At 50.2% G+C, this 24261-nt stretch overlaps 2 long non-coding RNA genes across 3 annotated transcripts; one reads left to right on the top strand and one right to left on the bottom strand.

The window, feature by feature from the left end:
* The first annotated feature begins 107 nt into the window (after positions 1–107).
* LOC121139227 lies at positions 108–22552 on the top strand. 2 transcript variants are annotated; one of them, XR_005876079.1, is made up of 5 exons: positions 108–272; positions 14679–14865; positions 15403–15479; positions 18611–19712; positions 21143–22552. It is a non-coding gene; the product is annotated as an uncharacterized LOC121139227 (long non-coding RNA). The 2 variants fall into 2 exon arrangements; XR_005876080.1 differs by lacking the exon at positions 18611–19712.
* On the bottom strand, positions 4106–6041 carry LOC121139228. The gene is made up of 2 exons (XR_005876081.1): positions 5724–6041; positions 4106–5597 (listed from the first exon to the last, which is right to left on the bottom strand). It is a non-coding gene; the product is annotated as an uncharacterized LOC121139228 (long non-coding RNA).
* Positions 22553–24261: the final 1709 nt, after the last annotated feature.

The following is a 24261-nucleotide window of genomic DNA, read 5'->3' on the forward strand; positions in this document are numbered from 1 at the left end:
TAGGGAGTAAATTAGCCATAAATCCAGAGAGCTGGCACACTGTAGACGCTGAGAGAACTTGCAGACAGACAAAAGGTCAGCTCCCAAGAGGCCACACAGGAGGAAAATGTACTTCCTGTGTAACTCCGCTGCTGGGTGAGAAGAAGCAGTGGAATTAGGGGTGTTGGGCAGAGCTGCTAGGGCTTGTGGTCTTTCTAAGGGACTGGGGAAAGACCCAGTGGGGTCCTTGGAGCTGAAAAGGGCCCAGCGGGAAGCTGAAGGAAGCCATCAAGGTTAGTCTGTGTTGTTCTCTAACCTGACTCGCCAGGTAGCTCAGAGGCGAGGGGTCCTGGGAGGGCTGCTGAGTTTGGAGCCAATGCAATCTGCATGTGTGGCGGGGGAACACTATGTGGTTCCCTTGATGTTACCGTACTGGGGGGACACTGTGTGCTTCCCTTGATGTCACCGTACTGGGGAGCCCTATGTAAATCCGAACCCTCGGCCCAGAGCACAGGACAGCTCTCCAGGGTGTGGGTAATGGGTCCCTTCAGGATACTCCCTGAGACTTCACTTTCACTGCCGGCCAGCTGAGCCTACAAATGGTTAAGACTGGGCAACTTCCTTCCCACACTCCTGTCTTCTGGGGACGAAGTAGACAGACCCAGCTCTAGTGCAGCCAGGTGGGGTGCACAGGCTGTGGCTAAGCGTGTCCTGTTCCAGAATGGACTCGGGGTGCCTTGCAGTGATGCCCTGTGGGGTGACAGACTTGGGGTGCCTTGCTGTGATAACACTATGGGGTAACAGATTTGGGGTGCCTTGCAGTGATAACTCTGTGGAGTAACAGACTCCTCGGGGTGCCTTGGTGTGATACACTGTGGGGTAACAGACTTGGGGTGCCTTGCTGTGATACCCTGTGAGGTAACAGACTCGGGGTGCCTTGCTGTGATACCCTGTGGGGTAACAGATTCGGGGTGCCTTGCTGTGATATCCTGTGGGGTAAGTGACTCAGGGTGCTTTTGCTGTCCAGTGCTAATAAGAAGCAAGTAACAGGAAAACAAGAGAAAAGAGCAAAATATGGACCAAGCCTAAAAATAGAAGGCGGATTCAATCTATTCAGTGTAGTAGGGAATGGTGCCATGTTTTCTGGGAGGCCAGTGGCATGCTGTCCCATCTCCCTTTTAAATTAAGAGTTAAATAGTGTCCCTCTCCATGTAGGGGCCTGCATTTTGATGAGTCTCTTCTGGTTTTGCCCAGGAGGGTTTTTTTTTTTTTTTTTTTTTTGGCTCTCTAACCCAAAATCTCCATTTCAACAAAAGCACTCGTCACAGCCTGTGGACAGCTTCCCTGTGACCACCTTCCTCTGTGGGTCCTTTCCTGGGGCACTTGGCAAGCCCAGGGAGCGTTAGAGGGGTCAGAGGCCAAGAACAAATCAGGCCACTGCTTAACACAGGAACCCCCACATTTCGGAAAAGACAATTCTGCATGACACATTTTTCCATGTCTTCTGCATTTAAATGATTCTTGATGAACGGGTTTTCGGGAAGGGAACAGGACTAAGCGAGTGCCCTCGCCGCCGATAGCAGCTCTAAACCAAAGCAGGACTGTGTGCTCCATGGACCCAGCTCCTGGCCTGGCTCTCAAGGCACAGAGGGACAGTGCTGTGCATATTCAGGGCCGGGCGTCTTTATTTGGAGAACAAAGGCTATCTTTCCTTCCAACTCCAAGACTGGTTTGCCCAGATTACCTTCATTTAAATGCTCTGTGTTAACCGGCAACACCTCCACCCTCTCACTCATGATAGGCATTTCGCCCTCCAGAGTCAAAACAGACAGCACACACACACACACACACACACACACACACACACACACACACCAGAAGAATGAGGGGGGAAGCCACAAGGGCCATCCGGGGATCCCCATAAATCAGCAGGGTCAAGTTCAAGGACAAGACTGAGGGGTTGATTGCATTCTGAATCTTCTGACTTGACTCCTCTACCTTCCCTCCAAAGGTCCTTATGCCTTCCTCCTTTGTGTGTTTAAAAAAATGTATAACAGGTCTTACGTATCCCAGGACTGCCTAGATCTTTGATGTAGCTATCAAAGTAACTTTGAACTCCTGGTCCTCCCGCCTCCATGTCCCAAGCACTAGGATTACAGGGGTGTGCCACCATTCCCAGATTATGTGGTGCTAAGAGGTTAAGGAAGGCTTCCTGTGTGCTAGGCAAGCACTTTACCAATGGAGCTACAAACCGTTTCAGGGACCCTCAATAAGAACCTCAGAGCTAGGTGCCTGGATCTTCCACCCCGGGAGCGCAACCAGAAAGCAACAGGGAATTAGTGCCTCACCAAGCGCCTTGTCAAAGGCTGACTAAGCCTCTGCAAGTCTCCCTCACCTTCAGATGAGGGCACTTGAGGGCATGTACACAGACATACATGCACATGTGCACACACACATGTATATATGCACACACATGTGCATGCTAAATTAACACACACATGTGCATGCGTACATGCACACACACAGACACAGACTCATGCACACATGCACATGCACACAAATAAAACAGAAATAGGAGGTAAACTAGTTGAGAAAAGAACGGGTCCAGTAAGAGCGGGAGAGGGTTAATAGAATGCGTGGGTTGCTGTGAATGTGATCGCACAATATATCATATTCAGGCATAAAATCATTAAAAACAAACAAACAAACAACAAATCCAAGCACAGACAGCAAATGCAAAGTTAACACCACAGTGAATTCGAGGCCTGGCTGGACCGACAGCCTCCAAAACAATACAGAGAAACCCTGTCTTGTAAAAACCAAAAAAAAAAAAAAAAAAAGTTAACACCACAGAAACTCACAGCATGAGGGACTAAGAGGGGCTCTGGGCTAAGGAGAAAGCCCTTGGAGAAGTCAGGCTTGCTCCGCTTTGGTCTTCAAGCCTCCACTGTGAGGAGCAAACACGTGTGGCTTCAGCCACCATCAGTGGTCTTTTGTCAGGGCAGCCAAGCAGACGAATGTCCTGGTCCTCTGGAAGATTTCCCTTTCGGCTGATGCCCCACCTCTGCGAGTTCATCCCAGCTGTTCCCTGTGTCGTTGATCTGGAAGGTGAAACTTGTTATCCAGTGATTTCCTCTTCCCTCATTAGCTGTGTCTGCACATGGCATCTTCATCTGATTGACCTGGAGCCTCCTGGGGCACTCACTACCTACTCGGCTTAGGGTCTTTCCTAAGGAGGGCTGCCAAGCTTTCCAGCTTGGCTATGGATTCACCAGACAACCAAAAACCGCCCCTAAGCCCGTGGGACCTACAAAGGCACAGAGAGTTTCCTTTAAAAGTCATCACTTTTTTTTCTTTTTACCTGAAAACAATCCATTTATATGTAAATATGTAGATGTCCAGGAGTGTGGTGTGTGGATCAGGTATGACTTTCACTATAAAATACTGCAGTGTGTGTGAAGGACCTTTGTAGCTTAGATCTCACAGTGCCAAATTTCAAAGAAGAAAAGGTTTTATCAGACAAACCTCCTGTAGAGTGTTGGAAAGTCTATTACAACGTTCTCAGCTTTTTGTGGCCGTTTCCTGATACTGAAGTTGCATTTATCTATGTGTGCACCGTGGTGTGCAGGAGGCTAGGGGACAACTTGCAAGAGTTGGTCCTCTCCCTCCAACAGGTCAGGCGTGGCGGCAAGAACCTGTGCCTGCTGAGTCATCTTGCTGGCCCATCGTTTCTCAACTGTGATATAATCAGGAAGCTTGCCTTAATGAAGACATAGAGAGTGGGAATTACTGAAGTCCACCACAAAAGAGGGAAGGACTCTCGGCAGCCACCTGCCCAGCTTATGGAATGCTGAAACTTCAGTCTGAGGAAGTGGATTTCTCAAGGCCCCCGTAGTTACTAGTGAGGGCTGATGCTGGTGTTCAAATCTCCAGAGTTCTACTCCGAGAAATCTCTCTTGAGTACCAAGCTATAGCAGCACATGGAAGTATGATACTCCATCCCCCCCTAAATACTTCCCACCGGGGCTGTCCCTAATCTAACTGCTAATCAATGGCTTTCCAGGCACTGTGTTAACTGTCTTAGGGTTTCTATTGCTGCAACGAAACACCATGACCAAAGACCGAGTTGGGGAGGAAAGGGTTTATTTGGCTTACACTTCCAGATTGGAGGAATTGAGGAGAGGACCTCAGCCAGGGCTGGAACCTGGAGGCAGGAACTGTTGCAGGGGCCATGAGGGGTGCTGCTTACTGGCTTGCTCCCCCTGGCTTGCTCAGCCTCTTTTCAAATAGAACCCAGGACCACCAGCTCAGGGATGGCCTCACCCACAGTAGGCGGGGCCCTCCCCCATCAGTCACTAACTGAGAAAACACCCTCCAGCTGGATCTCATGGAGGCCTTTCCTCACTGGAGGCTGCTCCCTGTCTGGTGACTCTAGCTGCGCCAAGTGGACACAAAACCAGTCAGTACCGTTAATTACTCGAGCTGAGGTTTGTAACGGGACAGGAGCCCACTAGAGGGGCTACCCACATGTAGACTTAGGAGAAAAATGAGAATTCAGTTCCTTTCGGAGCTGTGGATGGATAAGGGCTCTAATTTTGACTCCCTCCTCATGACGTTTGGAACTAACAGCCGCCTGAAGTGTAGAGTATTGAGGGAAATGCCCTGAGGTGTGTGAGGCGGGTGGGTAAGGTAAGACAAAATGTTGGCCTTTGTAGTTTGAATTTAGGGACTCAGAATTCTAAGAAAACCGAGTCCTGTACCGGAGGTAGGCAACAGAGCACAATATGAGCTGTGTGCATAACTGTTAACTTTTCTATTCATCATATTAAAATTGTGATTTTAGTAATATAATTCTACTTGAACCTTTATATCCCAAATATGATCATTTAAACATGGAATCAATGTAAAGGTGATTACAGGATTATTCTTCTTGCTGGAGGAAGTCACATGAAGTCTTCAAGATCCTGGGCATATTTTGCATCTCTAGCTCATCTTAGTTTGGGTTGGCCACATCTCGGGGGACACAGTAGCCATATGTGGCAAGTGGCCTCTGGGTTGAATGGAAGAACTCTCCACAGCAGAAACCAGTCTGAGCTAGATCTCCACCAAAGCCGGAGTCCCTTGGCATGAAGAGGATGGATGTCGGTGGCTGGGGAGTTGGATGAGTGGGTGAAGTACCCGCCACGTAAGCACGAGGGCCTAAGTCTGATGCTAGCACATATGTAAAAAGTCAGGGACTGACTAGCACCTGTAACCTCAGTGCTGGGAGAGTGGAGGTGGTGGGTATCTATCTCTGAGTTCACTGGCCGGCCATGCTAGAGAGTGGAGATGCATGGATATCTGTCTCTGAGTTCATTGGTTGGCCAGCTTAGAGAGTGGAGATGGATAGATATCTCTGAGTTCATCATCTGGCCAGCCTAGAGAATGGAGACAGTAGGTATCTATCTCTGAGTTTGTCTGGCCATCCTAGACAGTGGAGATGGATGGGCATCTATCTCTGAGTTCATTGGCCAGCCTAGAGAGTGGAGATGGATGGACATCTATCTCTGAGTTCATTGGCCAGCCAGTGTAGCCAAACCGATGCGCTCCATGCTCAGTGAGAGACTCTGCCTCAGCAACTGGGTGAAGAGTGATGGAGGAAGACAGCTTAGCTTCATACTCTGTTCTCCACATGCACATTTGCACATGTGTGCACACCCTTATGCACACGTGTACACCACAGACAAACAGGAGAGGGGGAGTACCTTGCGGTTTCCATTGCTGTGAAGAGACGACCGCAGCAACTCTTACAAAGGAAAACATTTAATTGGGGCTGGCCGTCAGTTCCGAGGCTTGGTTCATTGTCCTCACAGCAGCGGGAAGCATGGAGGCGTGTGGTTAGACACGGTGCTGCAGCAGCTGAGAGTTTGAAGTCGTGATCTGCAGGCAACAGAAGAAAACTGTGACGCTGGGTGCTGCTTGAGCTTATATGGAGACCTCAAAGCCTGCCTCCACAGTGACACTTCTTTCAACACTTACTCCAGCAAGCCACACCTCCTAATAGGAGCACTCTCTATGGGTCAAGCATTCAAACACATGAGTCTGTGGAGGCCTTATCTATTCAAACCACCAGAGAGAGAGAGAGAGAGAGAGAGAGAGAGAGAGAGAGAGAGAGAGAGAGAGAGAGAGAGAGAGAGAGAGAGAGAGAGAGAGAGAGAGAGGAGAGAGGAGAGAGAGAGAGCAGGTCAGATAATCTCTCTCTCTTAAATGTCTACCATTAAATGCCCAACCTTATTTATTCATTTATTTATGTATGTATTTATTTAGTGGGGGGACTCGTGCAACACCACACACACGTGTGTGGAGGTCAGAAGGAAACGAGAGGAAGTTGGCTCTCCCCTCCCACCTGTGCGTCCTGGAGACTGTCAGACACGGCAGTAGTCCCCTTCACCTGCTGAGCTTCCTCATCAGTCCAGGATGTCCAACTCGTTGACGTCTGACTTGATGCCATCTACAGATGCTTTGGGCCCAGTTCATAGCTATCCTGGGATGCATCCAGCCAGCCCCGCAGGTTGGACACGCCTGGAGGTTGTTAATAAGAATCAGTGCCTAAACAGAGGGAGGGGGAGAGATGGGCAGGGAGACATAAATTAGTCACAGCTGGCACTTTTTACATGCTTGGCTGGCTGTTTGAATTCTCGTCCCATTCCAAAACTTCACCTACCGTTGACCTCGCAGTCACTACCTGAGGGCCATCCAGCTCACTGTGCCCCGCCCCTGGTGGCTGCTCATTAATCATGGGCCAATGAGGCCCGGCCTGGGCTGCAGAAGCCCTGCTACAGGATGCCGGCCACCGTTGGCAGCCGGGTTCTCTTATCAGGGACTCACAGTGAGGAGAAAAGGCCTCCGTGGGCAGAGAGGGTGGCTTTGTTTGCTTTTTCTTTTCTCTCTTAGCTGAAGGGAATTCCTGGGGAAAAGGATGCCAGAGAAAAGGACATGCTTGCCAATAAGAAAAATTCTTCCCAGCCAGACTCCTGCCCCACCCGAAGGACCGTCCCAGTTTCAAAGGGTTCGGCAAGTGTTCTTCACACAGGATCAGTCCCAGGCCACAGGAGCTCACTTGCAGGGAGGCCGGCTCCTGGGTCCCTTTGCTGCCAGGGCTGCGTTTAGATCAAGGAAGGCCAGGCACTCAGCCAGCCCTTCCCCAGTTCCCTAGAGTAGAGGCCTAGAAGGACCAAGGAACCTGGAAGTGACCTAGGGACCTCCCTGTCCAAGAGGAGGACACAGAAGGCAGAGGGTAGTGCCACAGCCTCACAGCTAGACTGGAGGACAGGCAGCGGGCTGGCTGTGCGTCAGCCTGGCAGCTGGCCTCGAGTCCATACGGCCTGTGTGGCTTGCTGCAGAGACATCGCCTAGTATTGGCGGCTGTTGCAAGTGGAGGCTTAGCACAGGGAGGCAGGGGCGTGGGTACTCAGACCCACCAGAGTGGCATTGGTCGGGGTTTGCCTCTTCCTCCTTTGAGGGATCATTCCTGTGTCCCTACTGTGTGCCAACCACTGGGGAAGTTGATGGAAAGAACTGGTCTGGAATTCCTGCTCTTACTCCCTACCATACTGGAGGAGGGCAGCTAGGAAGAGGTTCATGGAAGGAGGAGCATGATTTAAAGTAGGATGAAGATGAAGATTTCTTTCCCACCTTGGTCCAGCAGTCGTTTAGCCCCAAATAAACACACAAATGCTATATTAATTATTAAACTGTTTCGCCAATGGCTCAGGCTTCTCATTGGCTAACTCTCTCTTAATTATCAACCCATTCCTGTTAATCTATGTATTGCCGGCATACTACTCCTTCGGCAGCATGGTAGCCCTCCTCTGCTTCCTGCCTGGCTACTGGACAATAAATGTTTTATTCATCAACCAATAAGAGAAACATGTATACAGAAGGACGTCCCTCATCAGTAGGGTGACCAGGAAAGACCTTGCTGACAAATGGCACTTACGTACAATCTTCTGGATGTAGGCTGTTGAGGCAAGCTCCTTCTCCCTCTGACTCATAGCAGTATGGAAACAGCATAGGTGAGATGACTTCAGCCCGCTGCCCCTTTCCCGGTCTTTATGCGTTAAAGTCATCTTGCTTCCCGAGAGCCTAGGTGAAGACGCCACACCCCTGTGCAGGAGAGTAGGAAGCCTGGACAGGGGAAAGTGCTGCACACAGCAGCTGGGCCATGCAGGCAATGCCCAGGCAGCAGACTCCGCTCCTGTCTCTCACATCTGGAGTGGATAGACTTGAACACAGGGTATCCAGTTCAGACAGGAAGTCCCCATTTGAAAGTTGACAAGACTTGCCCGACTGAGAGATTCATTCATCTCCACTTTTCCTCCTCCCACGTTGTATAATAAGCTTTTTTATTCATTCATTCCTCCATTCATTCATTCATTCATCTCCACTTTTCCTCCTCCCACGTTGTATAATAAGCTTTTTTATTCACTCATTCCTCCATTCATTCATTCATTCATCTCTACTTTTCCTCCTCCCACGTTGTATAATAAGCTTTTTTATTCATTCATTCCTCCATTCATTCATTCATTCATCTCCACTTTTCCTCCTCCCACGTTGTATAATAAGCTTTTTTATTCACTCATTCCTCCATTCATTCATTCATTCATTTCCACTTTTCCTCCTCCCACGTTGTATAATAAGCTTTTTTATTCACTCATTCCTCCATTCATTCATTCATTCATCTCCACTTTTCCTCCTCCCACGTTGTATAATAAGCTTTTTTATTCACTCATTCCTCCATTCATTCATTCATTCATCTCCACTTTTCCTCCTCCCACGTTGTATAATAAGCTTTTTTATTCACTCATTCCTCCATTCAGACAGGGTCTCTGTGCTAGATGGTTTTATGTCAACTTGACACAAGTATAACATTTGGCTATTTCAGGACATTTTCTTTATTAGTGATTGATGGGGGAAGGTCCGTGGTGGGGCGGGGCCATCCCTGGGTTAGTGGTCCTGGGTTCTGTAAAAAGCCAGGCTGAGCAAGCCAGTAAGCAGCACCCATCCATGGCGTCTGCATCAGCTCCTGTCTCCGGTTCCTGCCCTGGCTTCCGTCAATGATGGGCTACGGTGTGGAAGTGTGAGCTAAACCAACCCTTCCCTCCCCAGCTTACTCTTGGGCGTGGCTTGTGATCACAGCAACAGAAACAGTCTCAGTACGTGGTTCCGACCGGCTTCAAACTGATGGCCCTCCTCCCTCTGTCATTCTAGTGACACCACGCCCAGGTCTTGAGTGCCAGGAACGAAGAGTTCTGTCACGTCGAGCGTGGACATGTTAGACACACTGGATGGAGTATCTGGCGGGCATCCGGCCCTCAGCGCCGGTCTTTGTGTGAGACAGATTGGGCACGATGGGAGACAGCGAATATGGTGGCATTAGTACAAGCCCAGTCCCAAATACCAGGTCTTTGCATCAGACAGACACACCTACAAGGTGACCTACAAGGCTGCAAAACCAATTCCTAGGGAGGTCAGAGGGCCAGGGTTGTGGAGCCACCTGCTGAGCCCAGCGCAGAGGCTGGAGGAGAGGGTGCAGTCTGCTGGGGGGATGTGCCTTGGGAGTGAGTCGGGGAGACCCTGCAAGGCAGGATAGGGTGTGGAGGACCAGGGAGTGGGTAGAATGCAGTGCAGAAGTCACGTGACAAGCATGTGATCAAAAACACACTGAGCTGGGGAGAAGGCTCAATGGGTAAAGCATTTGTTGTGCGAGCCCAAGAACCTGATTGAGTGCGGCTCCCAGAACCCATGCTAAAGAAGCAGAAATAGCATTGGGAGGTTGGGGAGTGCATGCCTTGAATCAGGGGGCAGAGGCAGGTGGATCTCTGTAGCATGGGTTCTAATTGCTCTTAATAATAAAAACCTGGAGTCGGACATTAGGGGGTGGAAGCTGAAAGATCAGAGAAGTAGAGCAGCCGGCTTCTAGAGCTCTTCCCTCTAGGAAATCCTCAGACCGAAGCGGCAATTCTGTCTCCTCCCACCTTCTATTCCTCTCTCGGCCCAGCTTCGTCACCTCCTGTTTCCTCCCCCCCAGTGCTGGGATTAAAGGTGTGGCCACCACTGCCTGGCCTCTGTGGTTAACTAGTGGCTTAGCTCTGCCCTCTGATCTTAAGAAAAAGCTTTATTTGTTAGAGCATAAACAAAATATCATCACAGATCTCTGTGAGTTCAAGGCCAGCCTGGTCTACAAGGCAACTTCCAGGACAGCTAGAAACTCTGTCTTGGGGAAGAAGAGGAGGAGGAGGAGAAGGAAGAAAAGGAGGAGGAGGAGGAGAAGGAGCAGGAGGAGGAGGAGAAGGAGCAGGAGGAGGAGGCGGAGCAGGAGGTGGACACAGAAAGATCTCTGGGGCTTGGTGGCCAGCCAACTTAGCCTAAGATGAATGATGTTGAAGGAATGACACCCAAGGTTGTCCTCTGACCTCCAAAGCATGTACACACACACACACACACACACACACACACACACACACACCACAAAACAAAATACCAGCACCCTATGCTGGAGCCTGTTTTCCAGAAGGGCTAAGATTTCCCAGTAGGGCCTCTGCCTAGTCCTCTGGTGTGAGTCCTCCTGACAGGGGCTCACTGAAATGCCACGCCCACACGTGTAATTATGTTCCAGGAAGAAGTCACGGCTGTGCCCACCTACTGCCCCTCTTCTCCACCGGTTCCCGTGGGGACAGTCACTGCCCATGAGTCCAACCACACCCCAAGCCTGTGCCTGAATGCCGAGTCAGCAGGGCTTTCATCTTGCAGGGGCCTCTGGGGCCTGAGCGTTCTGGTCCTGCTCACCCTGCCCTGTCCACCCAGGGGTCGTCAGTTAATTCCCACTGCACTGCCTGGGTGACCTTTCTCAGGGCTCCAGGAGTTCCGGGCACAGGATGAGAGCTGGGCGCGGTTCAGGCGAGCACTGCGTAAAAAAGGCGCGTGCTCTTGGAAACTGTCAAGGGAACGAATCATGAATCCGTAGTTTCTTTGATCAACAAAACTGAAATAGAAGCGGAGGCTACTCATTATGCTACTAGATTTAGAGCCTTTAACAAGAAACACACTCGTGCCTAGAGACAAAGACAACAGGTCCTCAAAAGTCAGTCTTGCTCTGGTCTCTGGCCGACGAGTTGCAGAGATTCGGTGCCTTTGTAAGTGGGGTCAGGACAGCACATCAGAATGTTCAGACTTTCAAAATTTTATCTCTCTGTCTGAGTGGGTGCATTTCAGTCCCCATTCAGAGTTCCTTTGAAGATGTAAGTAAATCATCAAATTTCCGTTTGAGTCCCAGTAGTCTGATTTTTCTAAGGGTGGAGTTCTCCCCTGTGTCCCACAGGTCTCTTACAACAACAGCCTGGGCCACTATTGCTTGTGTTGGTGTCTTTGTGATTGTGTAGCAGTTACAACACTTACGCCTAGTTAGGCCCCCTTACTTTGACCAGGCAGGCGAGCGTTGCTCCAGAGCGGGACTGAAGAAGTCAGGGAGGGGAGAAGACCCAGCTGAGGCTGGGAAGTAAGCCACAGAACTGTTCTGTCCAGTGTCCCCTGTTCCCAGGGGATGTTAGCTTGGGAATCTGTATGCACACAGACATCCAGAATCGGAACCAAGGGGCCCATCACCCGGCCCAAGCCAGCACTGGCAGGGGGTGGAGGCAGGGGCCTGGGGTGGGTGGGGGGTGATGGAGAGGGGTAGAGGGGGCGGGATGCCTAACCAAAATCACATAGGTCCCCAAAGGAGGACAGGGCCAGGCCAGAACATTCAGGGTTGAGCATCAGGAAGTCTGTTCTAGACAAAGTTGTAGGGGAGCGCGAGTGAGTGAGTTTGTAGGACAGAACCCAGCACAGATTCCTGCAGATAGTACCACGGCAGGTTGCCCCTCAGAACAGGAACAAATCTTACACATCAAACAGGGAAATGAGAAGTCACTGCTACTTAAAGTGGGGGTCCCAGCACGGGAACCCCTTAAATCCCTGCTGGCCTCTGCAGGTCATGACAGGAATGAATCTGGAGGGTAGCTACTGACCAGACCAAAACACCAACCCAGCTTTCTTAGCCTGGGGTCCAATGGTTGCGTTAATTGAAGCCCTGGTGACTGAAGGCTCTAATTCCGCCACCCCAGGTCAGCATGCCTCAGGGGACCAGCACTGTCTGTCACGTGGCTCTTTCTGGAGGTGACAAAACGGAAGAAACCAGCGGGTTGTTTATTAAGCATTTATGGAACTCTAGGAAAGTACAGCGCACTCTTCCAGGGGCCAGCCTGAGTCAACAGACGGCCTTGGCCGTGTGGAGAAAAAAAATCGTCTTTCTCCAGTTGAACCTGTGAAGTCACGTGAATGCAGATTCCAGCTTCTCTAGGTTCTGCTGGCATCTTGTGATGGCAAATATTGACTGAAGTTGGTGGGACACTGGTAGGGTCTTCTCAGTGTTTGAGTTCTCTGGAAGCTCTGCCAGGCTGGAGCGGAGAGAACAGGATTGGTTCTGGCCTGGCCTCTGTTACCAGCCAGCAATGTGTCCCTCCCTGACCTCCGTGGATTCATGGCCTGCCTGGTTACCACAGCTGGAGAATGATGGGTTTGGACTGGATCTTTCCCAGATCTACAGATGAGTGATCTTATGACGTAAAGAGGGGGGCACCATGGCTGAAATCATCTGATGGTAATTTGGACTTCAACCACATTTTGATAAATGTTTTCAGGCTTAGGAGGTGGCCTGAGGTGCACTTTCAAAACCCAAATTGGTCTCTTCCAAAGCCCAAGTCAACAGAAGGCTTGTGGCCTCTGAGAGCTACTCGGAGTTCCAGGCTGGCCAGATGGTGCAGAGTTTGGTGCCCTTGACAATGAATGAAGTTTGGGTCACATCTGGCTGGATCCTGCAGCAAAACCAGATTGAGGTTTTCGTGTTCCCATTTCTAGCCAGATAGGCACAGTTCAAATACAGCTAAAAGCCTCCAATCGAGAGGGAGTGGGTACTAGAATTTCCACTGTAATCTCTCAAGAACATTAGAACCCTACCAAGGGATGCTCTTAGCCCCCAAATCCCTCTGGCACAGGCATAATCCCAGCAATCTGATGAGTCTCAAGCTGTAGATACTAGAGAGAAACAGGGCAGCTTCTCCTTGTGGACTCTCACAGGGACCCTGGCTGCCCCATCTCAAACATCTGTGGCCCCCCCCACCCCGTCTCAAGTAAGAGGCAAAGTGAAAGAAGGTTTTCTTTGGTATAGAGGACATCAAAGCAGCCATGACCATAGGCGACCTTCCTAGTGGTCCAGACTGGTCACACCTATTTGGGGGCTACAGGGGGCTATTTAGCCTCTAGAGCAGTCCCAAGTTTACATATGCAAGCATTTCTGAGTAGAGAAAGCTGCCAGTGTAGACCATGGAACAGTGGTCTGGATTTGCGTTGCACCGAGTAGTAGTGCCCAATGATTGCTGGCCATCCTTGGGTGATTTTCTGAGGAACCAGCTCTCTCCTGCAGTCCCTGTAGGACACATCCCTTTCCTGTGCCTAACCCTTCACATACACATTTGTGACACAGAAGAAAACTTTTTGTGGCTGTTAAAAAGATAATACAGGGCACAGAGTGTCCCAGCCCTGGAAGTAGCCCCGTGAGACACCGCATTAGTTGGACCTCCTGCTTACTTCCCAGGGATGGCGGTGCAGACATTTAGATGTATGCATAACACAGACTGTCCATGAATGACTTAGATTAGGCATGGAGATTACTGCCTTATACTATATCTGGAGTCGCATCACCAACCATGTAGCTTTGGAATTCCAGGATAAACCCATTCTTCCCTTTCAAAAGCTGTGCTAACCAGACCCACACAAGACTAAGCCAGTCAAATGGATGTGGGAGGGGCCCTGAGACCCCACCGGTTATGAAGGTTGCTTTGACAGTGGATGGTTGCTGAAGGAGGGGCCTTCTTTTGGAATCCTGACGGTTGGTAGGTCGCCCATACTCCAGTGGATGGCCCCACACCCGAGTGCATAGGTGGTCAGAGCTAACCAGACACAAAAGCTTATCAACAGTATTTTTTTTCTCTTAGAGAGGGCATGATTCGTGGATGGAGATGGAGTAGGTGGAGTCGGAAGGAGGTGGCGACAGATGGATATGATCACAATATGTTATACACACGCATAACTGAAGACAGAAGCTTCTGTCCTGTCTGTTCCCGTTGCCCTTAGTCCCAAGTAAACACACAGGGGCTTGTATTAAATAGAGACTGTTTGACCAATGGCTCCGGCTTCTTACTGACTAGCTCTGTCTTAGTTATTAACCTATTTCTATTAATCTAAGTATTTCCACGTGGCCTTATCTTACCGGAGAAGGGTCTGGACCTGTTACCCCGTCCTCAGCTACGTGGCATCTCACTGTCGGCTTCTGACCACTTCCTTTCCCCAGAATTCTCCTTGTCTCCTAGCCCCGCCTATACTTCCTGCCTGGCTGCTGGCCAATCGGTGTTTTATTCATCAGCCAATAAGAGAAACATAGATACAGAAGGAGATCCCCATCATATAACTTTTTCAAATGATAAACTTTAAAGTTTGTTTCTTTAATGTACTGGAGAGTATTTGTCTCTTGAACCCCTCCCATCCTCTGGATTCTTTCCCACTTTTGCTCAGCCGATGTACAATCACTCTTTTAAATAAACAAACACATTTACTCTCATCAGGTGTGGGCCACAGCTTCGCCTCCACTAACAGCATGCACGCTATGGGACAAGACTTCTCTGGAGTGTTTTCATCCTGCAAGTCAGAGTCCTCATCTCCATGGTGGCTCCCCTCTTCCCAGACACGGGCAGCCTCATCACCTTTGAAGATGTGACACAACTTCTAGCCTTCTCCACTCCAAGTCTCAGAGTAAGCTCAAGATGAAGTTATTATTACTAAATTATTATTATTGTTATCATTTCCATTTCATTATTTCAGGCAAACTGAAGCATTAAGAGTTTATTTGTCTAACTTCACATAGGTAAACCTTGAACCCAGACCTCTAGACTTTCAGGGTATGCTGGCCTTTAGTTATGCTTTACTGGATTGAACAGCAACACACACACACACACACACACACACACACACACACACACACACACACACCTGCCCAGAACCTTAAGGTACAATGCTATTTAAAACTAGGGCACTTGAAAATGTAGTGAGTTAACTAAAGATAAGGATGGACATACTAGATTAAGATGGGTCCAAATGTGAAGACTAGTGTCCTTGTTAGCAGGACAGTTAAAGCCACATAACCACCATGGGATGCTGAGGGCGTCCTGTATCCACCAGAGACCAGTGAATTCTTTCTTTGCACCGTCCCAGGGAGTGTGGCCCTGCTGACACTGATCTCAGACTTGTCATCTTTTTTTTTTTTTTTTTTTTTTTGGTTTTTCGAGACAGGGTTTCTCTGTATTGTTTTGGAGGCTGTCGGTCCAGCCCGGCCTCGAACAGACTTGTCATCTTTAGAACATAACAGAGTAAGTCTGCACTGCTTTGAGACACCTAGTGTGTGATTTATGTGTGTGTGTGCATGAATGTGTATGCGTGTGTGCATGCATGCATGTATACTCATGTATGTGCACGCGTACTTCTGTGTGTGCATTTGTACTCGTGTGTGTATGTGTGTGTACACAAGAACACATATGTTTGTGTGCATGCATGTATACTCCTGTGTGTGTACTCATGTGTGTGCATGTGAACTCCTGTGTGTGCATTTGTACTTGTGTGTGTGTGTACATGGGTACACACACGTGTGTGTGCATGTATACTCCTGTGTGTTTTGTGCATGTGCACTCCTGTGTGTGCATTTGTACTTGTGTGTGTATATGTGAGTGTGTACATGTGTACTCCTGTGTGTGCATTGTACTCCTGTGTGTTCATTTGTACTCATGCATGTGTGTGTATGTGTGTGTGTGAGTACATGGGTACACACGTGTGTGTGCATGTATACTCCTGTGTGTGCATTTGTACTCCTGTGTGTATATGTGAGTATGTGCATGTATACTCCTGTGTGTTCATTTGTACTCATGCATGTGTGTGTGTGTGAGTACATGGGTACACACGTGTGTGTGTGCATGTATACTCCTGTGTGTGCATGTATATTTCTGTGTGTGCATGTGTACTTGTGTATGTGTATGTGTACTCCTGTATGTACATTTGTACTTGTGCGTGTATGTGTGTGTGATCGCACGTGCGTACAGGCACGCACCCGTGGGGGAGGTTATGTGAACAGCAGAGGTCAACCCTGAGTGTTGTTTTACATCAACTTGACACAACTCTGGGAGAAGGAGAGGTCTGTGGTACATTTCATTGATTGATGGTTGCTGTGGGAGGGCCCAGCTCGCTGTGGGTGGTGTCGCCCTGGGCACATGGTCCTGGATGCTGTAATAAAGGAGGCTGAGGAAGCTGTGGGGAGTTCGCCAGGAGTCACTACCTTTGCTCGACTTCTTAGCTGCCTCCAGGCTCTGCCTTCTGCTGGCCCTGGCTTTCTTTGATGGTGACCAGAGAGTTGTGAGCTGGAACAAACCCTTTTCTCCCCAAGTCAGGGTGTTTATCACAGCAATGGAAACCCCGACCAAGCCACACACAAGGTCTTTACTGACTGAGCCACCTCCTAGGCGCCCAGTGTGTGATCGTGCGCCCCATAAACTCTAGAAGACACACGCAGGCATAATCTCTCCAGCAACTAAGCTCCCAACAGCCGAGGAGTGCTGGAGGGTTCTGTGATCCAAGGCCAAGACGCCCGAGATAACCCATCTCACACTCCAGGTTAGACCTCAACTCCCTGTTCCTCCAGAGGCTCCATTTAGAACTCAGTCTTTGCCCCTGACCAACACACACACTGTCTTCTCTAGTTCTTAAGCCGAAGCCCCACCCCAGGGCTGGGGTAAGAGAAGGGACACTGCCGAGTCATTGCCTGTGATCCCAGATGATAAATATTACATTACACAGGCTTGGGTACGTGAGATGTTCTCTCTTCTTCCATGTGACAGGCCAAAGATTAGACTCTTTCTGTCCCTCTCCCACTCACCCCCCCTGACCTTGAGTGCACTTGAGCGGTTTGTTCACAGCGGCTCTGAGCGTGTCCACGTGCGTGTAGTTTTTAGCAGTCTGTGGTAGCTTGTAACAAGAGGTGGAGGCCAAGGTTCAGCTAGACGAGGGGGTGGGTGTGGTGGGAACCTCTGCGGGACATACTGTTCTGTGCATTCAAGTGGGCAGGTTCACAGGGGGGAGGTCAGCAATGCTGTGCAAAGAAGGGGGAGGCCCAGGGGGGGCATTCTTCAGATTCAATGCCACGGCAAGGGATGCTCGAATCTACAGAGCATTCGAAAAGCGAGCATTTCCTCGTGTGTGTGTGAGTGTGTGTGTGTGTGTGTGTGTGTGTGTGTGTGTGTGTACATTCACCAGAGCCCAATAACCAGGAGTCCACAGTTTCTGTCAGATGGACGGAACGCGAGAGATGCTCCCAGTCTTCTCCTTCGGCAGACTGAGAAGCCTGAGCACAGTGCCTGTCTCAGTTCCTTCCCAGACCCACTGGCCCAGCCCAGACAAGCGCACAAAGAGCTCCGCTGTTCCTTTTTCACATCTCTCTCTCCGCTATCCTCTCCTTACATTTACCTGCATCGTGTGCAGTCTTGGCCTCACATCACCTGTAGCTCAAGCTGTGGGCTTCAGCAGGGTGTAGCTATCCAACTGCCTACCCATCCTTCCCTCCGCCCGTCTTTCCAGCCACTTGCTCATCTGTGATGATTGATGTTTAACTGGCAGTTTGATACAATGTAAGGCCCCCGCCATCCCCATCCCGGGAAGATGTGGTATTGTGGTATTTATCTGTGGGGGGATTGTCTTGATTATGGTAATTGATGCAGGAAGACCCAGCCCGCTGTAGATGGCACCACTCCTTAGGCGGGGGTCCCGGACGGTGTGAGTGTAGAGAGGGGCTCGGCACACGCGTAGGCACACGCGCCTGCGTTCTCTGCTCTTTCCTGTGGATGCGAGCAGATGCTTCAAACTCTTGCCTTCCCCAAAAGGATGGACTATCACCAGCAACTGTAAGCCAAGTAAACCCTTTCTTTGCCAAATTGCTTTTAGTTACAATGTTTATCACGCTTTTAGTTACAATGCTTTATCACGCTTTTAGTTACAATGTTTTATCACGCTTTTAGTTACAATGTTTTATCGCGGCAACAGAAATAAAACCAATACGACACCCAGCCAGCCGTCCATCCCATACTCATTGAGCAGACAGCTACAGACACCCCACTGTGTGTGTGACGGTATCCCTAATGGATGCATGGATTATCAGGACAAGATTCTAGCTACCAGTGAAATGACAGTGTCATCAGAGAGGTAAATGTATGCAAGTGAGCAGTCCCAAACTCACGCCCTTCAGAGCAACAGCCCCCCATTGAGCAAAGCTGGGGAGTTCTGCTCCAGCGGGAGGGCTAGAGAAGCTGCTGTGGGCAGAGGGAGAGCACAGGCAGCTCTGCAAGCAGGGGCTACCTACCGACCGGTATAATTTGAGAAGCTTCTGAACCATATATTCAGCAACCGGACATCCTGAAATGTTAAATAAACTCTGGCTTAAAATATTCTATTCTCTTTTTAGCTCATGTGTCCTGGATGCTACTCAGGGAAAGGCAGCGCTTTTGAACTCCAACTCTCCCTGTGGCTTCGTTCAACACCTCAGACTGATTCCAGTGTAGTCAGTAGAGTAGAGCAGCCCTATGGAGGCCATATCCTCCTTAATCATACGAAGCTCAGGTTTCCATGGGTGCCACACACGGAGCTGCGTGAAGGATAAGAGCACTGCACACGGAGCTTCGTGAAGGGAAGAGCACTGCACACGGAGCTGGGGGAAGGATAGGAGCACTGCACAATTTTAGGTGGGAGGCACTGAACACTGTGAGCTCTTTCCATGTGGGCCCACAAGTGCTGGAGAGGAGGTGGGCGAGACCTTCAGGGGATAGGGGCAGCCGGAGTGTCCTTTTCTCCCTGCCATTACTTGCCCTGGCATGAACTGTGCCAGCCCAGAGCTCAAGGGCTGGGGCATGAGCACTTAAAGCTCACACACGGGAGCCTGTGAAATTGTTGCAGTCCTGTCTTATCGATGGAGGAGCCCTGTTTCCTTTCCCCAACAGTTTGCAAAGAAAAATAAGTGAATTCTTTTCTGTAGTGAAATCACTTTTTTTTTTCTGTGTTTGGAGACAGGCAGCCTCCTGTAACCATGGGCAAACTCAAGTGCAGTCAGGGAGCTCACAAGTGATGGTCTGAAGCCACCCAGGCCTTCCTCCAACTTGCTAGCCCCACCTGTGTGGCCTCTGTGGCCACCCTGTTGCCATCACAGATTCTCTCATCGCCTCAAAGACCTTTCCTTTTTGGGGTCTCCATTAGAACTGCCAAAGTCATTTTGAAAACATGTCATATGCACACTCCAGATATTAATAGGCAAGTTTAGATTAAATCTATTATGAATAGGTACTTTCGTTAAAAGAAAAAAGTATGTCAACTTTGAGACCGATTGAGACCGATTTCACACCAAACACTTATGGAGGTTACAGGTTAGGTGTCCTTGGAGTGAGGAGGGGAACAACTGTCTTCTGGGAGCGAAGCCAGAAATGGGCTTCCTCCCGCTGGGGGCGTTTCCTCTCTCAAAACAAGTCTCCTGGACCTGAAGCTTATTCAACAAATCGAATCATCAGTACACACAGGTGAGTGCCCCTAGATGTCCTCACGAGGAGCCCCAAGGTGCTGGTCCAAATACTCGTCTTGATTAGTACTATCTAAAATAAGTTCAGATGCTCTGTGTGAACATAGTTGACCAGTGCTTGCCTTCATCACTCTGTGTAGAGTGCTGTCTTCCCGCCAGCCTGATTCCAGAGTCGCATCAGTCCCAAATGAACACACAGGAGGCTATATTAATTATTAAACTGTTGGCTGTTTGCTCTGTTTCTTACTGGCTAGCTCTGACTTAAGTATTTAACCCATAATTGTTAATCTAAGTATTTCTCTTACCAGAGAAAAGGGACCTGACCTCTTATTCCTCTGGCGGGCTACATTGTTTCTGACTCTGCCTCTCTTTCCCAGAATCCTCCTTGACTCCTAGTCCCAACTATCTTGCTTCCCTATTGGCCAACAGTGCTTTATTCAACAACCAATAAGAGACAGATTTACAGAATGGCATCTCCCATCAGCTCTGGGAATCATATTCTCCAATTAGCCAAAGATCCCCCAGCACCTACAGTGTACTAGGTGGTAATGGTGCCATCTTTAGCTGGGGACGGCTTGTTATATGACAAGGCTCCTGTTTTCCCTATGAGGGAGCCGAGGTCCTCAGTGGGTTAGTGACCCATACAGCTAGAAACTGCAGTCTATATGTCGGACAGTACTCCAGACCTCTTACGGAGTGTCAACACCACCCACTCGAGGGAGACATACTTCCTGGGCTCATCATGCCAGGTGGTGACTGGGCCTGGGCTTGCCCATATCTGGAGAAAGATTATACAGGATCTGTTTGCTGCCCTTGGGCTCACAGATATGACTGATTCTTGTCAGGCTCTCCTCTAGCAGAGGAAATCAGCTTCACCGTCGCACCCATGGATGCTGTGTTCCAGAGCTCCCATGGTAAAGTGTGTCTTCTAGGGTCCTGTGGTCACCTACACCTTCGCCTCTACCCCGTGTCAATCCTGGACTGCACCAGTGACCCCCTTGTCTCTGGGAAATTAAATTTGTGTGGCTTAGCTTGGTGTGTGTGTGTGTGTGTTTAGTTTTTCTATTTCTCTCCTCTTTTCCTGAGAACCATCCCCCTCTACAGGTGCCAGCCAATCCTCCCCCCCCCCCCCCCCCCTTTCCTGAGGTGTAGAAAGCTCTTATTAGAACATCTGGGAGTTCATGGTCCTCTTCAGAATCAAGGCAAAGAAAAAAGCCAGTGTGTGTGTGTGTGTGTGTGTGTGTGTGTGTGTGTGTGTGTGTCTTGACAAGACTGCTTAACTATAATCACAGATCTGTCACAAAATAAGCAGGCTTATGAGGGGTTGTCAAAGTTTCCTTGAAGTGGGAAATGTCTTGGGGGGATTAACTAAAAGGAACAAAGAGGAAAACTCAAGAAGCAAGCGATTTTTTTTTTGTGCCTTTTATATAGCTAGCATGCTGCAAGCCTCGTCTTGGCTACGACACTGCAGAGGATTCCAGAAAAAAGAGAAAACGGAAGCCGTGTATCGGAAAGGGTCTCGATGCTGCTGTTCCTGGAGGTCTTAATTCCCTCAGCCTAGTGAGACAGCCAGGGAGGGCAAAGTGTGCAATCCTCATCATTCCGATGAAGACCTTGTTCTGACGGTGGATGCCAAAGACCACTGCGTCGTCATAAACACTTAGGTGGTAGCCTGCAATGATCCTCCATCGTGACTCCAGAGGACTTATGAATTTTCTGGCATTAAAAACAAAATTCCTGTGGCTAGGAGGAAGCCTCGACCATGTGCAAGCATGAGGCCCCGAGCTGAAGCCCCAGATCCCATGTAAAAGAGCCCAGTGTGGTGGCCTGAACTTGTGATCCTGGAGCTACAGAGGTGAGGACAGGTAGCCCCTGGTGCTCCTTAGCTAGCCAGTCAAGGTGAGTTCCAGGCTAGTGAGGTGCCAATATGAACACGTGCACGTGCGCGCACACACACACACACTTATTTTTGAAGCCATTTGCATTTATATTTCAATAATAAAAAAAGAGGAAGAAAATGCTCTGGGCTCTGTAGCTGGGAGCCCTGGAGGTGTTTAGTGTGTCCCTTCACTGTCCTCTGAACCAGGGACGCCTCTCTCTCTGTCCCTCTGTGTCCTGCTATGGGCTTCCAGGGTGTGCGCCTCCGGCTCGGCCCTGCCCAGCGTTTGGAGGTGGGGCTGCAGCTTCCCTTGGGCCGTCTGGCAGGCCTGGAGTCCTGGACCTTAGGTCCCAGAGCCCGTAGAACACACAAACATCTCTCCTCAGTTCTCCCGGGTACTCCACTTCCTTGGACTAAATAGGTTTTCCCAAGCTTAAACCGAGCCTTCCTTTTCCTCCCACCCAGTCTCCCACCGCTAAGCCCTGCGTGAAAAGCCTGCCGGCAGCAGGCAAATTTGTTGAACCACGAGCCGCGGGAACGAAATGTTTCCTTTCCTAGGTTCTCCGGCGAGCTTCTCCTTCTGCTTCCTTCTTCGCACACCCAGGCTAAATGAGAGCTCTGCCTGGCGATGCAGCCTCCGGAAAGCCAGCCTACCTCCTCCAGACCAGAGCGCAGCCCCGCCCTCTCAGCCAGCCTACCTTCTCCAGACCAGGGAGCAGCCCCGCCCTCTCACCCTCCCGGTAATTGTAACGGGATTGTGGCAGACGCCCATTTTCAAACACGATGCTAGCACCGGTTCAGGTGCCTAATCCTAATGCAGACGAAGGCGGCGGCCTTGTTGGAGTTGGTCCTCCAAGACAGGCTGGTGAGGCCTCAAATTGAGTTATAGTGTACGTGCAACACGTGAGGCGAAGGCTCATCAAAGGAAGGGGTGGCGCACAGAAATAAACGCGCTGGCCGCAGACATCTGGCTTGTTGGGGAGTCTGCTGTCTGCTGCTTCTTAGGTGGGGACAGTGAGTGGCTATAATGAGACCTGGATGGGGCTTTGTCTTCTAGCTCTGCTGGGGGTCTATTTCTGAAGGCTTGTTTTAAAACAGGATTGTTTTCATTTTAATTTGCATGTGTGCCTGTGTGTGGGTACCAGCAAGAGCGCTGGCCATCCTCGGACCGCCAAATAGGGCGATGGGTCCCTGGGACTGGAGCTACGGATTGTTGGGAACCTGCCCTACACGAACGCCCTGGGGGAGGCTGTCCTGGAACTAGTTCTTGTAGACCAGGCTGGCCTCGAACTCGCAGAGGTCCGTTTGCCTCTGCCTCCCGAGTGCTGGGACTAAAGGAGTGTGCCACCAACACCTGGCAGGGCCCCTGCTTTGAAGAGCTGAGTCATCATTCTGCTATCCTCACAGGTCAGCCAGCATCACAGATGCCTCCCCTCCCTGGGCAGATGGGAGCACACACAGACTTGCTAGGCATTAAGCAAGCAGGGAGTGAGAGACCTTGGAACACTCAGCCCTAAATAGGATGTCTCCAGCAAACCCCTCCCCTCAGGGCTCAGGGAACCCTGCAGAAGCGAGTCAGAGAGTGAGAGCCAGAGGGGATGGAGGACTTAGCTCCTTTTGGAGGCTTTGTAGGAAATACACTTACTTTCATTGTTTTCAGCCTCTAGCAATCAGCAAAGAATTGTTTGGGAGAGGGTGGTATTTAGAGCTTGCTTACATGGGAAAAATAACATTTGTAGTTAATGTTGACTTTTTATGGACCCAAATGTTCTGAGTTAGCCTCTTATGTAATTTTTTTAACACGGTCTCTTGTGATCTTTTTATAGTCGATTTCTATCTTTAAAAAAGGCAGACTTTGTATTGATGCTGCCTCACTGAAGGGGTTTGGTCGCCCACGACGAAGCCGTAGCCACCACAGGGCTAGCGGGTGACTCTGGGCATGCCCTTGCCACCTCTGGGTTCGGGACGACCAAGGATGGCCTTCGTTCCCTGGTGATGCGGCAGAGATGGTCCAGCTCATAACAGGGTAGGGCTGGAAAGGAGGACGCGGAGCTGCTACCCGGGGATTTCTGAGAAAGGGCAAGCAAGGGCTGACTCATCAGGGCCAGTGTTAGAACCTGGAGAGGTCTCCGCACTCCAGACCGGCTTTCCGAGGAGGAGACCGGATGCCCGGACGCCTCCCGCTGTGCCAGCAAATGACAGACCTGCTCTCGCGGGAAGCAGGGGCGTTTTGTTGTGGAGCAGAGACCCATTCTGTCACTCTTAAGACTGAAAGGGCACCCGTTCCCCCGACAGTTCTTGAGCTGCGCAGGGTGGGAAACGGCACAGAGAGCTTCTTCTGGAACAGCCTGGGAGCCACTGGGTGCGCCCAGCGCCAGGCGGTGTCCCTGCACCTGAAGAGCCTCGGGGACTGAGGGCCCAGTCTGGGTGCTGAGCCTGCTTCTGCCTAATCTGTGTTCATGGGGCTGTAGCAAAAAACGCCCAGACCGGGGTATTTAGAAACGACAGAAATGCATTGCTCGCAGTTCTAAAAGACTGTCTTGCGAGGTGCCTGGCAGGACGGGCGTGGGGTGGGGTGGCGTCACAAGAGGTGCCTGCAGTCACATGGCGGGGGCGGAGGTAGGTGGGAGCCTCTTTACACAGGCTCTGATTCCATTTGTGAAGATGAAAT

Source organism: Mesocricetus auratus, unplaced genomic scaffold (assembly GCF_017639785.1).
Source record: "Mesocricetus auratus isolate SY011 unplaced genomic scaffold, BCM_Maur_2.0 Super-Scaffold_4256, whole genome shotgun sequence".
NCBI classification, from domain to species: domain Eukaryota; kingdom Metazoa; phylum Chordata; class Mammalia; order Rodentia; family Cricetidae; genus Mesocricetus; species Mesocricetus auratus.